The sequence below is a fragment of the Cyprinus carpio genome, unplaced genomic scaffold (genome assembly GCF_018340385.1).
Source record: "Cyprinus carpio isolate SPL01 unplaced genomic scaffold, ASM1834038v1 S000006634, whole genome shotgun sequence".
In the NCBI taxonomy this organism is placed as follows: Eukaryota; Metazoa; Chordata; class Actinopteri; order Cypriniformes; family Cyprinidae; genus Cyprinus; species Cyprinus carpio.
In genome coordinates this window covers 182,303-193,262 of record NW_024879263.1, presented here as the reverse complement: position 1 = coordinate 193,262, position 10,960 = coordinate 182,303, and the positions used below count along the sequence as shown (strand labels likewise).

The following is a 10,960-nucleotide window of genomic DNA, read 5'->3' as shown; positions in this document are numbered from 1 at the left end:
TTTGCTGTAAATTTCAAAAGAAAAATTAAATTTTAATCACTTATGAATTTTTGAACAAATGAAAAAATCATGTTGTGTCAGAGCAATAATTCGACTAGGACACCAGCCAAATTTGAACATGGTTTGTCATGTACTATGGTACACAAAATTATTGCTTTTAGTACCAAAAGGTTTAATTTACAGAATTTTAATTGGTGGAGAATGTTAATTAGATGTACAAAGAATCTGAATTATAAAACAAGAATTTGTTGACTTGTAAATCAGATCTGTCAGTTGCAGTGTTGTCCGTTTCCTGGAAGAAAGTTCCAGCAGCGACTCCCAGCAGCCCCAGAGACAGACCCACTCCACAGAACACAGCTGGACCAACACCAGGAACAGCAACATCCACCTCTGTGGGAAACATACAAACACATGATGATACATATGTCACAGAATGAAAATGCATACATTTCATTTTAACAGTAAAGTGACAAAATTAACAATGATTATAAAATTGTTTTATTAAATATCCTCTGTGTATCTGATTCTAAGTTTTGCTTTTAAAACATTTTCATATTTTCCCTAAATAAGGCAAATTAAGTAATTCAGACACTGTATTTATGATTAATGTCTAAATAGTGTTAAATGAGTCACGTCTACCTAGTGTCCTGTTTACCCTAAATTGTTTCTGTGTTGTCTTTAGTAATAAATCAGATGGTCTAAAGCAAATAATTTGGGAACAATTAGGATTATAAAAATCTTACATCCACTGAATATACAAGCAGTGTATAAGCAGTGTCTCACCCCATGTTTTGGTTATAAAATGGCTCTCCAGAGCTCTGTGGTACACAGTGCAGCTGTAGATGTCTCCCTCTGCAGGCGTGAACTTCAGCGAGGAGAAGATGTTGAAGGTGCCATCATTATTTCTGCGGTACTGGCTTAGAGAGCTGGTACTGGCGTAGACTCTGTCCTCGCTGTTACAATCTGATTGTTTTTAGTCCAGGGAGACATTGAAAGGTTTGGAGGGAAGAGTCCAGTCACAGACATGACAGAGAGAGTGTGTTCAAACAGATGAGAGTGTTCTCAACACCCAGCACCACGTCATCTTCTGAATAGACGGAAGCATCTGGGGGGTCTGTGAACACACAAAAATATGCTCTTTTGCACTTGGGACCTCTGTGTAGATTTTATCTTGGATAATATGAAAACCAAAATCTTGATTATATTGATTGGAATTTCTGCATCTGATTTCTTTGCATAATCTCCAAACAAGTAAACTTCAGATTATTATACATCTAATATATTCATCGTGAAAATATAACAATTACACACAATGTCTTACCTAGTTGCTCATCTGGGGAGTTGTAAACCTTAATGTCTGTGGCTAAGTTTTGTTTGCAGATCTCTATAGCAGCAACACCACCCTCATAAAATCCAGGAAAGCCGATGGGATCTGCAAAGTCAGGCACTGTCACTACTCCTTCTTTTCTAATGAAGTCTGAATGGTACAGTTCCTCTCCATCAAATCCATACAAAAACTCTTTCTCTGTATCAGAACATCCAACAAACCTAAAATCCTTGTGCACAACTGAAACAGAAAAAATGTTATGATATTAGCCAGAACAGATGAACAGTATGTATGAATAACAAAAGATGAACTGCACCTGACATGAAATCAGTTCTGTGACAGTATTTGGAAAGAATTTTAAAAGCCATATTAATTGTCTCAACACTAATAAAGTGCTATTGATATGTGTTTATGTATATGTATCTCAATAAAAATAAAGATCTACAAACGTAATTTACTGAAAACATCTTTAAACAACTTATGTTGAATTTTGTTTTATTTATTTTTATTTGTGTTTACTTTGTTTTTATTTAATAAAGCAGCAGATTTATTTTAATAGACAATTTTCTGGCTTACCTTGAGTCTCAGTACTGACAATAACAGCGAGCATAAGCAGGACACCATACAGCTCCATTGTTCATTCAGAGGTGAGTAAAGCAAACACCATATCAAACAATCCTTACTGGAGTGAATAACAGAGATACAGACTCCTGACCATGTAGAAGCCTCTCAGTCACACCATCCCAATCAGAAATCTGAGCCTCTACTCTGGACATCACTGTATCATAGGACAAAAATTAATGTTCTAGTTTCAACATTGTTTTGGTTGTCTAAGAAGTAGGTATCTTTATTACTGGTGACATGTATTCTGCTTAGAATTTTCGGGAAAACTGTTATTTCATATAATCTATATTTTAGGTATTTACACGTTTTACACAAAGTTATTTACGTGGCCGTTTGGACCTGTGTTGCGCAAGTCTTGGTCCGTGAGAGAAAAGACCGTTCAGAATGCCATTACATTTATCCTAGCGAAAAAAATGTTCCATTGTTTTACTTCTATATAGTACAAATATCTACAAGAAGACAAAGACAAACATTTAGCAGTGGAAAGCAAAATAACTAATATATCAACATTAATTTACAGACTTGTCGTAAAGCAGTGGAAAGTAGATTGTTAAATTTTAATATTTTGGTGGTTTTAGATGATTTTATAGGTTTTCTTTTTTATCTTTTTTTTTGTTTTTTTAATGCTTTCCCTTTAGAATGTCCACATATCATATTTTGGTGGTTTTAATGATTACTGAACACTGTTATAAAGTTGGAAAAGTTGCTAAAGCATCAAAGAGAAAGCAAATTTACTGAGGTCAGATCATGTCTGGTCATGAACTCTCATCAAGAATTCTGACCAATCAAGATTTTAGTTTCTGTTGTAATGTCATTTGTTGCTAAGGAAGAAGGTGACTGAAATGCCTTCCCTGCAATCCTCCAAGCCTGTTCTTGTCTAACCTTCTCCAGCACAGATGAAGGTGTCTGTTTAAAGGTGCTAACGGTACTATTCAAAATGTAGTTATTAAGGAGAGTATCTGTATGAAGATACTGCCATATTTGGGATCACACCTATCAACATACATTCAGTGTGCTGTGCTGTAGTATTCATCTTTATGTTGTTACTGACATATTTGGGATCACACCTATCTGCTATAAAGCTTGTCTTTTCAGGTCTTCTGCACTGGTCAAATTTACACCTGGTATTAAGATGTGTTTTATCTTTTATAGAACTCGATTTCTTCATTGAAATGAGCTGCTGCAGTCTTGAACATAAAACATTTGCGGTGCTTGAAAAAACATGTTTAAGTTGACATTGTGTGTGTGTGTGTGTGTGTGTGTGTGTGTTCTAACGTGTGTTTTTTTTAAGCAGTTTTTTTTATTTTCTATAGCAAGAAATTTAGTGCTTTAAATAAGCTTCTAAGTGGAAAAACAGACTATGGCCCCGTCCGCGAGACGCGTTTCTGGTGATACGCACAAATGTTTTTATCGGATAGGCGTTTTAGTCCAACACGGATCCGGCGTTTCTAGTAAGGTGAAACCGCAACTTTTTTGAAACCGGGTCCAGAGTGTGGAAAATTTGGAAACACGCCGTTCTTTCGTTTTCGTCTGGGACTGCCTAATCCGTCTATATTTCTGAAACGATGAAGTAATCAGCCCAACGTCTCCACCCGTCAGACACTCTACGTCACGTAACAGAAAAACACAAAACATGAACAAACACTGAACGATTTGTCTCTTTATGTAACTAACATTAACACGAGAGAATAAAGGTATTGTTACATGTTCGTTTGGGGTTACTCAACGCGCAAAGGTTTTATGAGCATAGTCCAAGTCTTCTTCTCCGTTTTAGTGTATCTCTGTGGCAGAATTACAGAGCCACATGCTGGTTTGGAATGTTACGCTAATCCTTTTCATTTTGCGGTTTCGTGTGGACGCGGATATTTGTTGAGATGAGGGATAGGATTGTGGTATTGTGGTAAGGTGCGTATGTTAGTGTGTTATTGTGTAGTTGTGTAGTTTTTAGTTTTTTCGTCTGTTAGTTCTATACATCTGCGCAAATACTGTAAAGACGAGACCAATCAATAATCACCGAGAGCGTTTGCTGCTGATGCTTTGCTCACATCTTGAATGGTGCTTTTTTTTATTCAGGGATGGATTTATTTTGTTGATCAAATGTCGTTATTGGTTTTTTACTCTTTTAAAAAATATATATAATAATAATAATAATAATAATAAATAAAATAAAATAACATACCTTTCATCTAAATGCAGGTTCGTTTTAACTTTGTTCATTAAAAGCAATGTTTAAAAAATAAAATAAATAAAATAAAAAATCCATCACACGGTTGCCACAAATCTTATTTGTCAAACACAAACTTTTCAACTTTTATAATAACAATTGTTTCTTGAAGCATTCAAATCAAATCATCATATTAGAATGATTTCTGAAGGATCATGTGACACTGAAGAGTAAAGATGCTGAAAATTCAGCTTTGATCACATCAATAAATTATTATTATTATTATTTGCTATATTATTAAAATAGAAAACAGATATCCTATTTTAATAGTAATAATATTTTAAAATGCTACTGTTTTTACTGTAATCTTTTATCAAATAAGTGCAGACTTTGTTAGCATAAGAGTCTTACTGAGCCCAAACGTTTGAATTTATTTATTTAGTATCGTGTACAATGAAATATTTTTATAATTATGAAAGTTTGTGTTTTACGTTTGGGGTAGAACAGCATTGTCACTGGCAGCCTTTTCTAAACATGTATCATGCGATGTGGAATACAGGATCCACAGTTCAACTATAGTATTTATAGTAAAACTGCAGTAACCACACATTTACCATGGTTACCACAGGAACATTAGTTTAACCATAAGATTTGTAGTAAAACCAGGTAATAATAATAGAAATAAAAACATGGTTACTGCAATTTTAGTTCTTATGTAACACATGTAACATCTTATCTTCCCTTAAAGGGTGCATACTTATTTTATGGTACTAATGTGCACCCTTTTAGGGGGGTAAAGAATCATCACCTTTGAGGAGTTACTGTCCCAGTGAGGAGCTGTGCATACTTATTTTATGGTACTAATGTGCACCCTTTTAGGGGGGTAAAGAATGAGCACCAAGGCATATTAAGTGCTTAAAAAAGCTTGGGCTTTCAAATATCAATGTTAAAGTAAGTTATAATTTATCATTTAATTCTTCAAAATAAATAAAAGGTCAGATCAGATCGTTTAGTTCTAGGCAGTAGTCGTATCGGTATCTGTAATCAATAATCTGTGATTTTGTGAGTCTTCCACTTCTTCTTCTGGATTTAATGAGCGGTTGGCAGACCAACTTAAAAGGTGCATTCCTGCCAACTTGGAAAAGAAGTGTGGAGCCCCCCCCCCCACATAAGTGTGGAGCACGTTTTAATGAACGTGGGGAAGTTTAAAACAAAAAGGTGGTTTTAGAACAGTGTTTTAATACTATAAATTAATTTTGTCTATATTTGCTCACCTTCATGATGTATCTAAACCTGTAGGAACTTCTGTCATTAACTGATTTTTGGGTGGGACTATCACCTTAAATATATACTTTATTCAAAATGAGCCTATTACTAATATACAAATACTACATAAATAATGCGTCCGCTTGGAATTCTAAGGTTCTATCTGCATTCTGAGTAGTTTTGAGATATTGAGCTTCAAAATTTTTGCATTCCTTTCGACTGTAGATAGAACCTTTTTGTTTTTTAAATAAAAAGTCCCAAAATGTCAACAACATTAAAAAAATATATCATATAATGTAATAAGTTGTCACAGAATAAGAATAACTCAGTTTAGACAAAAACTATAATTCCCAGGGGCCTAATGTTTGGTTTATGTATATTTTGTCAGATGAAGATGGGCACCTTCAGCAAAGTCTTCTTCCTCGCAAGATTTTTCTCCCTCTTCACCTGCACATCTTTTGGAGTTTTGTCACAGTCACCTGTGGCTTGTTCACAGGGAAAAGCGCTGAGGGATTGATTTTTTTGACGGGATGTATTGACTTGACTGTGACTAATTGAGAGAATAGATTCGCATTGGTGAGGTTTTAGAGTAGTGAAAGTATTTAAGGAACTAATATATATTGATGAATATTGGTTTAGTGGTTTAGATGTATCCATTAAAGAGTAAAGCAAATAAAATTAAAAACACGGTTTAATAATTGTGCTATAGTTGATTTATTAGGCTGTATGTAGAAGCGGATGCTTTTATTAGACTGCTGATTTTGTTTTTTTTTTTTTTTATGTTTTTTTTTTTTTTTTTTTTTTTTTTTGCTAGTTGGAGGAACTATCCAAAACATGACAATATGGAGAGCTAAACACTGAGGGTCGTGTTACAACCCTGTTTCATGTCTGTTTTAATTCTTACCAGAGAAAATTTATTCTTCATGTGATTAGTTTAACATTTGAATTATAGTTCTGCATTTTTCAAATTCAACCATAGAGTACTCATCAAAAACATACAGAGCCCCGCACATGGCATGCAGGAAAAAATAATAGTATGGCTAAACGTCTGTGCACGACCCCCTTATTCGCTTTCATTCCTTGATTTATAAATTGGCGCACATTTATAATTCGTTCCCACGCAATTTGCTAAAAGCGTGCAAACGACCTTATAAATCGCAGGAGGGAACGAATTAGTAATTGTGCGCACCAATTTAGCAAACTCGAGGGAATGAAATAGTAATCGGTGCAGGTTTTAGTACCGTCGATGGGAACGAATTAGTAAATTGTGAGCACGATTTATTTATTTTTTCTTGCATGTCATGTGCAGGGATCCGTAAGAACAGGTTTAAAGAAAGAAAAAAAAAAACATTCACTGTTTAAACCATAAAAAAAATGTGAATTGGGAACGGTTCTAAAAGATAGTCCAGCTCAACAGAAAATCAGCCACTTGTGATACATCTAAGCCTATTTATAGATATATATAGAAATAGATAAATGTGCTGCATCCGAAATCACTACATCCCAATACATTGTAGTAGACAAAAGAGAATAGAGTAGTAAACTAATGTGCTATTCTGAGTGAAATTCCCCAGTTTTGTGTGGCATATCTAATACTACATACTTAAACCATGCAAACTCAAGATCAAGATGACAATCAAGCTATATAGGTCAAAACAGGAGCATGATATGTTGATGTTCTGTATGTCCTTCTACACAGCTTTTACTTAACACTTATTCATATCAGTGTACATTATCATACTAGTCAATTTTGACTAAGAAAGTGACAATCCAATTATAGTTAACACTCTGAAAGCTTGGAGATGAGTTTGTAAGCTAGATGCAGTGTTACGGCCCATCTAGGGGCCAGGCCATAAAAGAAAAGATTCTTAGACATAGGCTTAGTTTGTGGGAATTTATTACAATAAAGATAATTGAAAGAAATTAAATTGGGAAAACTTCAGGTTCCGACAAGGCCAAAACAATAAACAAAGCACCAATCTCAAACGTCCCTCTTTCTAACCTCATCAAAAGAAAAGAAAAAGAAAATACAAAATACCTTCCTTAACAAGCTAAAGCTTTAAACAAAGACAAAGAAAATAACTACCAAAATAATTGGCATCGGAACCCCACAACCCAAATAAACCAATATTTACAAGAATTTACAAAATATGAATGAATACTGCAAACACCAAAAATACACTCTCAACACAAAGCAGAACCAAAATAAACAAAACAAACCAAAAATAACATGAGTGTTCAAAGAAGCTCCTGAAGAAAGTAAATGGAAGCCTTTTGAACACTTCTGTTGGCAGCACCAATAGGAGGCAGTCTCCATAATGACAAAAGTCAATCTATCTAATGCAGCCACCTCTGCAACACTAAAACACACATGAACAGCAAAAAAAAAAAAAAAAACACGGAAAAACAACTTAGATTGTAACAGGAGATCTAAATCGACTTCTTTCTACATCCCTATAAACAATCCTGATTTTACCCCAGGGATCTTCTATGATGGGTTTACGCACTGGTGCAGCATGAGACTGTCTTCTGATCACTCACACCTGATATCAAGTCACACATACTCAGACAGCATGTATAAAGAGACTCACATCCACTCGCTTTGTGAAGTATATGCTCTTTCCTTCTTGTTGTGATGTTATCAAGACTTTTGTGATCTGTGTTTTTTTAATTTTTTATTTAAATATACTTTGGGCTGATTCTCTGGATTATTGTTCATTGCCTTTACAGTGTTATATTGTTTGCTGATCGCCTGACCTCTGCCTGTTGGTTTGTGGTACTTTTAATAAAGCTGCCTTATCTGTCTTGAAGTCCATACATGACACACATATGGCATGGAAAATGCAAATTTAAATAGAAATACATCCATACAGAATTCCACCAAACAGTCATTTTACACATTGCATTGAATATCACATTTCAAATTGAAATTTGCTACCCAAATGCTTCCATACTATTGGTGAGAATGTGATGTAAACTTCATCAAATCTGTTCTGATGAAAACACAAACTCATCTACATCTTGGATGGCCTGAGAGCAGTGTTGAGAAGGTTACTTTGAAATGTAATTGGTTACAGGTTACAAGTTACCCTATTTAATAAATGTATCAGTAGTGTAACTATTTCAGTTACTTTATTGTGTTGTTTTGCAACTGATTACATATGATTACATTTTGATTACTTTTCTAAATTTCTAATGAAAGTTTTCAACTGTTAATCATTTTCAAACATTTAAACCAGACAGAGTTAACTTTACAGTAGCACTCAAAGATGCTTTGGCCAGGGGTGTATGTTGGTGCCATGAATTACAAAGATCTTGTGAGTTATTAATGTAGGTTATGGTACAATGTACTGTACCATATCTGACCCCATCTCTGGTCAGATCTAATATTACAATATACATGTAACAGAATTACATAATGTAAATACAAAATAAATGTTATTTGTTACAGTTACTGAGAAAAAATGTGCAATTAAATTACAGTTACTTAGGAAAATGCTAGTAATTACAAGGAGTGTTATATCTGAATATTTTTTGAAAAAGCTAGGATATGCTGAATAATATTAATTTGCTACTTTGCCCGTTTTTGATGTGCACAATGCCTCCTGCCATTTAAAGGCTGTTTAGTAAAGCGATGCTATTCATGGAAAAAAAAAAAAATGCATTCCAGTGCTGGGGGAAAAAAAACCCCCCAAAATCAGAAAAGGGCACAAATATAACAGTTCAGTGCAAAATATGTTTGCCAGGCAACTATAAAAATGCTATCGACATTTTAATGTTGAACCTGAGGAAGCATCTGCAGGTATGTAACTTAGCCGACATTTAACTGTACGCAGTTATTAAATAGGTGAAAGTGAGGTGAAAGTGAAAGTCGTGATACTTGGAATTGGTGCTCTGCATTTAACCCATCCAAGTGCACACACACAGCAGTGAGAAGTGAACACACCGTGAACACACACCCGGAGCAGTGGGCGGCTATATCCAGCTCCTGGGGAGCAACTGGGGGTTCAATGCCTTGCTCAAGGGCACTTCAGCCATGGGTATTGAGGGTGGAAGAGAGCGCTGTTCATTCACTCCCTCCCACCTACAACTCCTGCCAGCACTGAGACTCGAACCAGCGACCTTCGGGTTACAAGTCCAACTCTCTAACCATTAGGCCACAAGTAAAGCCAAGTAGTACAGTAGAAAAATAAAGTAGGAAAGGCAACCTCAGAAGAACAATCTCAAAGTAAAAAAAAGTTGCCAAAGTCTGACTTTGTGGTGGCTGTACTTTAAAATAAAATCATTATAATTTTATTGCATGGAAGGATTGTGAAAGTCTGACAATAATCAGAGTACTACTAAAGTTAACTCCTGCCTCGTTTAAATGTTTGAAAATGATTATCAGATAAAAACATTTGTTAGAAATTTAGAAAACTAATCAAAAAGTAATTAAATGTAATTTTAATTACTTTATAAAAGTAATTTAAATAGTTACACTACATTTTGCATTATGGATTAAATTATGTAATTTGTAGGGGTGTGACGAGATCTGACTGGTCTCGCGACAACGTGACGATCCTCTGCAGATTTCAGATATATTTGCACTACACTGGCCCTTTCACCAGTGGTATGTAATGTAAGGTATGTAAGATATTATGTTCACATCAGGCAAGTGACCGCATGATAAGTGGGACAATTATCCAGTGAAGTCTTTATCCAGTCATAAAAACAGAATTCACAGTTAAACACGGAATTTGGCAAATTTCCGTTCAAAAACAAAATCAAAAGTAGGTCATTACATTTAAATCAAATCACTACTATGGACTACTATCTGTATACATTAAGCCGAAAAAGTAGATTTAAATATGAATCCTGCCCGTTCTGCCTGTCTCTTAATGAATGGCGCAGACGCGCGGTTTACACACACACTGAAGCCATGATTTCAGCATCTGCTGTCTCACTAAATGAGGACCTAAACACATATACAACATCTCCAGAACTGCTTTGAGAGTCACTTCATGAACATTTGACTGTTTGATTTGAGTAAAACTAGCCTCATATCACATACACAGAACTGTAAAGGTATTCACGGCAACACGTCAAAATAAAAGTCCGGTTGAACTACTACTACTACTAAAATGAAACAAACATTATTTTTAATGAGTAATCACACAACATTTTAATTTTAATAGTAAATTCCCTTTGTTTTCCAAAAAATAAAGTTTGCTTAATTTTCAAGTATTAAAAGATAAATTAAATTAATGTTTTATGCCTTCATTTGATAACCAGAAAAATTTAAATACACAACACAGAATTTCTGAGGGGGAAAAAAAACCTTGTTAGGCTACTTTAAGAAAAATTAAATAAATTAAGTTGTTTTATGCATTCAAATAGTTAGACATGCTAAAACGCAGAATTTGGTAACAATAAAAAATATAAACAAGAAATTTCATAGGGCCCTAAACATAATTTTTGTTAAACTTTTAATAAATTGATTCATGTCTTCATTTGATTATCAATAAAACACAAAATTTATGGGGAAAAACTAAAATTTCATGTATTTAACTATTAAAAAGGAGTTGAGAAAAATTAAAACG

At 34.4% G+C, this 10,960-nt stretch overlaps 1 pseudogene; it reads right to left on the bottom strand.

The window, feature by feature from the left end:
- Positions 1 to 2,032, bottom strand: LOC122144294 (annotated as a pseudogene).
- Between the last annotated feature and the right edge of the window lie 8,928 nt (positions 2,033 to 10,960).